Genomic DNA, 6101 nt, shown 5'->3' on the forward strand with positions numbered 1-6101 from the left:
TATACACGATGTCATGCAATGACGACCACCAGCTATGCTAGCACATTTCCGTCACCCTGTAAAGAAACCTTTACCCAATAGCAGTCACTCCCAATTCCTTTCCTCATTTCTGGAAAGCCACCAATCTACATTCTGTTTCCATAGATTTGCCTAGTCTGGAAATGTTATATACATGAACTCATACAACGTGGGAAACTTCTGGTCCAGGATCTTACATTTAGCATACTGTTTTCAAAGTTCATCCAAATCATAGCATGTTTGTCATTCCCATTACATGACCGAATATTCACTGAGTTTTGAGAATTCTTTACATGGTCTGGATACACGTTCTTAATCATATTCATCATTTGCAAATACTTTATCCTAGTCTGTGACTTGTCATTTAATGTTATTTCAAAGGTAAGAATTTCTTAGTTGTGATAAAGTTGAATGTATCATTTTTTCTTTTGTAGGTCACACTTTTGGCAGAATATCTATAATGTTTTTCTGTGACACAGGGCCATGAGCGTTTTACTCTCAGCTTTTTTCCTAGTATTTTAATAATTTTAAGTTTTACATTTAGGTCTATGGATCATTTTACGTTAATATTTTATATGTGTGAGTAGTGAAGTTCTTTTTTTCAATATGAATATCCTATTGTTACAGACTATTTCCACAAATGCTACTACTTCCCGATTGACAATACCCTCATCATATGTGTGTGACTCTACTGCACTCTCAGATCTTCTATTGACACAATCGTCGATGTTGACACTAATATTGCACAGTCCCGATTCTTAACTGCATCTTTACAGTAAGTCTATAAATCAGATGGAGTAAGATGCCCACTTTTTCTCCAAAGACATTTTGGCTATACTATTTCCTTTACATTTCCATATAATTTTAGAATTCATTCATCATTTTCTAGAGAAAATCTTGTAGGAATTTTAATTCAGATTTTAATTTAATTTATAATAAATCTATGTATCATTTTAAGAAGTGACATCTTAATCACATTAACCACGTATTATTCTATGAACATCTTTCTCTGCGTATTTAGGTCTTCTTTAACTTCAGTAATTATTCATAGATTCCTTGTATAATCTTGACACACAGTTATATCCATAAATAATTCAAATGTCGTGATGTTATTATAAATGTTGTTATACAATTTTGATTTATAATTGCTATTAGTGATATGTAGAAATGCAATTGATTTTTGAATACAGGATTTTCAGTCAGAACTTGACTGATCTCTTCTTCCAGTCATTTCTTTGAAGATTACAGTAAACGTTCTACATATACAACCATGTCACTTATGAATACAGTTTACTTTTGGTAGGATTTTCAACTACAAAGCCAGATTCTTTATTATAGCTAGGGCATCTTACGACTTCTCCACAAACAAGCTTTGTTATTTTATCTTTCAAGGAATCTATTCATTTCATATGTTGTAAATTTGTTGGCATAAACGGGTTCATAATATCACCCCCCTTTTAGTATTTGTAGCACGCTTAAGAATATAACCTAATTCCTGAAATTGACAGTTTGTCTTTTTCCTTCTCTAGTGTTTTTAATTTTTTTTTTAACTTTTCAGTTTGGGTAGAGTTTATTAATTTCATATTCTCAAAGAACCAGGCTCGGTGCCTGTAGCTCAGCAGCTAGGGCACCAGCCATATACAGCAGGGCTGGTGGGTTCGAACTTGGTTGTTGGGCCGGCCAAACAACAATGACAACTACAAAAAAAAAAAAAGTAGCCAGATGTTGTGGTGAATACCTGTAGTCCCAGATACCTGGGAGGCTGAGGCAAGAGAATCACTTAAGCCCAAGTGTTTGAGGTTGCTGTGAGCCGTCACACCAGGGCACTCTATCTGGTGCAACATAGTGAGAATGCCTCAAAAAAAAAAAAAAAACCCAAAAAAAACCCAGATTTGGCTTTATTAATTTTGCTGCATTCTAATTTTATTTCCATACTGACTTACAATTTCCTTATTTATTCTTGCTTAAGGTTTAATTCATTCCCTTATTTTTTCTAGTTAAAAGATGAAGTTTCTTTACTTTTAAAATAAGCATTTGATGCTATTTTAAATATCTCCCTAAGTATTGCTAAAGTTTCATCCTATAAATTTTGGCATGTTGTACTTCATTTTTGTTCAGTTCAAAATACTTTCTAATTTCTTTTCTGGTCATTTCTTCATTCCATTTGTTATTTTAAAGTATATTATTCAGTTTCCAAATACTTAGGGATTTCCAGATAAAACTGTTACCAGGAAACAAAATTTTTTAACTTTTATTCAGACTTATTCAGTGGCCCATCATATGCTATATCTTGGTATATGTTGTGTTTTTTCTTTTAAAATGTAATATACTCCTCTTAGGTAGAGAGCTCCATAAAAGGAAATTAGAACATGTTGGTTGATGGGGGCATGATCTGTCTATGTACGCTCTCAATGTGCAGTGTACAAATTCTGTCCCGAAGTTCAGAGAAGTTGGTTTTCTTCCACATTCTAAAAGTCTCCCAGTCTTACTTGAAATCTTGAGAATTTCTCTTTCAGTTTTCACAGTCATGTGGTCCTATATTATATATGTACATGTGTGGATATATAATGTATACTCCACAAATATATACATATATTAACAGATATATATTATTAACATGTTAATAATGTTCAATTATATTACATATAATAGTGTACATTATATTATCTATAAAACAGTAACGTTATAATAATATACATTAACATATGTATATATTTGATGGCTCTTCTTCTCTGCCAGTGTTGTGGAGAGCCTCTGTGTTTACTTGGCAATCTATCTATCCTTATTATAAAGATAGAAGTCACTAATGCAACTTTTTTTTTTTTTACTTGGTACTAATAGTTTTGTGACGTAATTATCTTTAGATACTATGTTTTCCCATTCATTTAATGGCGTCTAACCAAGATATTAAATGCATTCCAGTGTCTGAATGAGTGATTCCACATCATGCAGGTCAGTTTTACAAAGTTTCATATATTCTATGTTATAAAAGTTTAGAAAATTTTACTTAAAATGTGGGTGCATTTGGAGGAAATAAAGAAGAAATACTATTGTTTTCCTATGGTTCAGCTTACAAATCTTCAAATGTTTTCTTTTCTCGTGAATATATGAACATTTATATTTGTGTTTTTAAGACGAGAGTTATGAAAGGAAAAATATAAGCAAAGACTGGCACGACCTGATAACTCATGATTCAAAATGCGTTTTAAAATGAATTAGTAACATATGTCATGTTAATGTCATAAAAGAAGGGAAATAAATATAATATGGCCACCCAGTTGAAGAGATACAAGTATAGCGGTCTGTTTCTAAATATCAGATCATTTCATATAGTGAAAAAAGGTGAAAGATATTACATAATTATTCAGATTAAATTCACAGTTTAACTGCCATCGATGCGCACATTACACGGAAGTTTTAAGCACATAGGTGAATTGTACACAAAGAACCATTATATTCATGTCATGTATAAAAATAGTACATGGGATTGCAAGTTATTAAACCATGAGTTGGGTTAACCATAGTTTCCTTGGAAACAATGATGAATAAAACAATTCATTACACTGAATTAACCTGAGGTAATAGAGCTAATGAATTATCTCCCACCTACGTGTCTCTCGCTCTCTCCAGGCCCTTTCAGCTCTTATCTCCCGAGCTGTAAATCTTCCCTACAGATTCTTATAACTCAGGGTGAATGACATGCTTTCCAATTGTAGAGTAACCACCACTTACTTTTTTATTATCTGCTTTGTTGGTCTTCTTATTGATTATGCTCGCTGACATTGTTTTCTTAATATTGTATATATGTAGTGTTTTCTAAGAAAAAGAACAAGTTCAAAATATTAGATATACTAAGACTGCCTTTGGAAATATTTTTAATGATTGGCTCTCAAATATCTCTATGGCTTATCCATTATTTGGACAAAGTAGGAAGTAGATGCATACACTAAGAGTAAGAAGGGCAGGCTCCCAAGAACAGCTCAGGAATGATGTCACAGAAGAGTTCTGATCTAGGAATCAGAAGACCCAAGTTTTAATTTGCTTCTAATCTTTCCTTCTGCTGATCTCTTCCAGAAGCAGTTTCATCATCTGTAAAATTGGGTTAATTCCTTCTTCAGAGGTTGGGAGGAATGAAACCATGTATATAGAAGTATTTGAAAGCTGTGGTGTGGTGTGAAAGAAAAATAATCATATGGAAAAGTCAGCACTGCAAATAGTAATTGGTTCATGAGTTTGCTGTATAAAAATTAATTAATTCACATTTATTGCGTGTTTACTTTGTCCATGGCCTAGCCACTATTATCACGCTTATTTTGCTGATGAAAAAACCAAGGCACAGAGAGTTTAAATAACATACCTATGGTGACAAAGCTAAAGCTAGGATTAAACCCAGATTTCCTAGTTCCAGAAATTATTCCATTGATGATTATGCCAAGTTGATACTGTCATAGGATAACTGATTAGATCTGATAAAAAAAGAAAGCCAAGCTTACTAGCAGTAATAGTTCTCTAGAAGACAATCCTATGTACTAGTTAATATTCTCTTATAATATTGTCTGTGCTTTCCTCACTTTTTGTGTCTTCATATGTGAGGTCTGAAAATTGAGTTTGTGAACTCATCCCAGAAAAAGTGCTACATATGTCATGGGGGGACATCACCATGGTCACCTCCAGAGAACTCCATTGGGAAACTGGGCATCCACCCAGACACCAGCCCCTCATCTGCCCTTCAAAGCACTTGGGTAACTTTTTCCGGATGACCATCAGAGCTGTTGTTGTATGCATACAAAAACATGAAACAACAATAATGAATGCCACTCAGCAAGCCACCCCCATGTGTTGACATGAACACAGCTGTGAGACCAAACGAACCCAGTTGTTTGTACTGAGCTGCCGATAAAAGTGCACCAGGTGGGTCTGGAACTCACTTGTCAAGCCCTGGTCTGAGGACAGCTCAAATCGTCCTTGCAAAAAATGAATGCCAAAGTTCCTTTTTTAAAAAAACAAAACAAAACTATACTTTAATGTATTGGCATTGTCAATTTCTCAACAGGACAGGTATTTTTTCCCATGCTGTGAGATGGTTTTCCATCTGCCCTAACACATGCCCACACGTCTTCACCTGGGAAATGTAGCATTTCAAGCAGGGCACATGATTCCTTTTTCACCTTCACAATCTCCACGCTGCCGCCAGAAGTCTTCTAGGCATTTGCTTTGAATTCTGTCTTCAGTGCATCTCTCGCTGCTTTTGCACAGATCTGGGAGTACCCGATACATCTGAGTCCTGCCCGTGGCCAACATGCCACCATGATGTCGCGAGAGTGAGCTGTGGACACCGTCAGTGTCGGCTTCTAGTTCCAAAAGTGCTTTGAAGGGTGGCCTAGGTCCTGCCATCTGTCCATAGCTTCCTAAGGGGAGTATTTTGAAAGTGACCTTAGTATGTTCAGTGACGAAGTATGTAGCACTCTTTCCAGGATAAGTCCAGGAACTTAATTGTCAGACCTCATCCAACAATCCTGAATTAATTTGCTTTTTACCTCATATTTTCCACTCACATCCTGAATCAGTCAGAATACAACGGGGAACATACAATTCTTCAAATTTGAAACATGAGGTATTTATAAAGAATTTCTTTAAACAGGAAATGGAAGAGATGACCTGCCAGCTGGGGATAGGGAGGCAGCCCGGAAAGTCAAGCAGTGGGAGGCACCAGGAGCCCGTAGGCTAGAAGGAGTTAAAGTCCTTACTGGAGCCCAAGCTCTAGGCTTGCACAGCAGGAGTTAGAACTAAGGAAGGCCTGGCGGCTGGAGGTTGGGTTGGAAGCACCAAACCCAGCAAGCCTGAGAAGGACTGGCATAAATACCCTGCTCCTCCTCACACTCTCCACCCTCGGGTTTGTTTGTGAAGTCTTCCTCTAGCCAAAACCACCTGCAAGCCAGCTGTCCCCAGAACCTGGGAAAGGCAGCCTGTGGTCCTCAGTCCTACCGGCTCCTATGCACACCCCCACCCCTGACTTAGAATAAAAAGATGTTCTGAGCACAAGCAGACTCAGCCCTGGCAGATTTCCCTTTGAGTTTCTTTGT

General features: G+C 36.3%; 1 pseudogene; it reads right to left on the minus strand.

The window, feature by feature from the left end:
* Positions 1–5039: 5039 nt before the first annotated feature.
* On the minus strand, positions 5040–5327 carry LOC111725145 (annotated as a pseudogene).
* Positions 5328–6101: the final 774 nt, after the last annotated feature.

This window comes from Otolemur garnettii, unplaced genomic scaffold (genome assembly GCF_000181295.1).
Source record: "Otolemur garnettii isolate 467f Iridium unplaced genomic scaffold, OtoGar3 scaffold00032, whole genome shotgun sequence".
Classification (NCBI taxonomy): domain Eukaryota; kingdom Metazoa; phylum Chordata; class Mammalia; order Primates; family Galagidae; genus Otolemur; species Otolemur garnettii.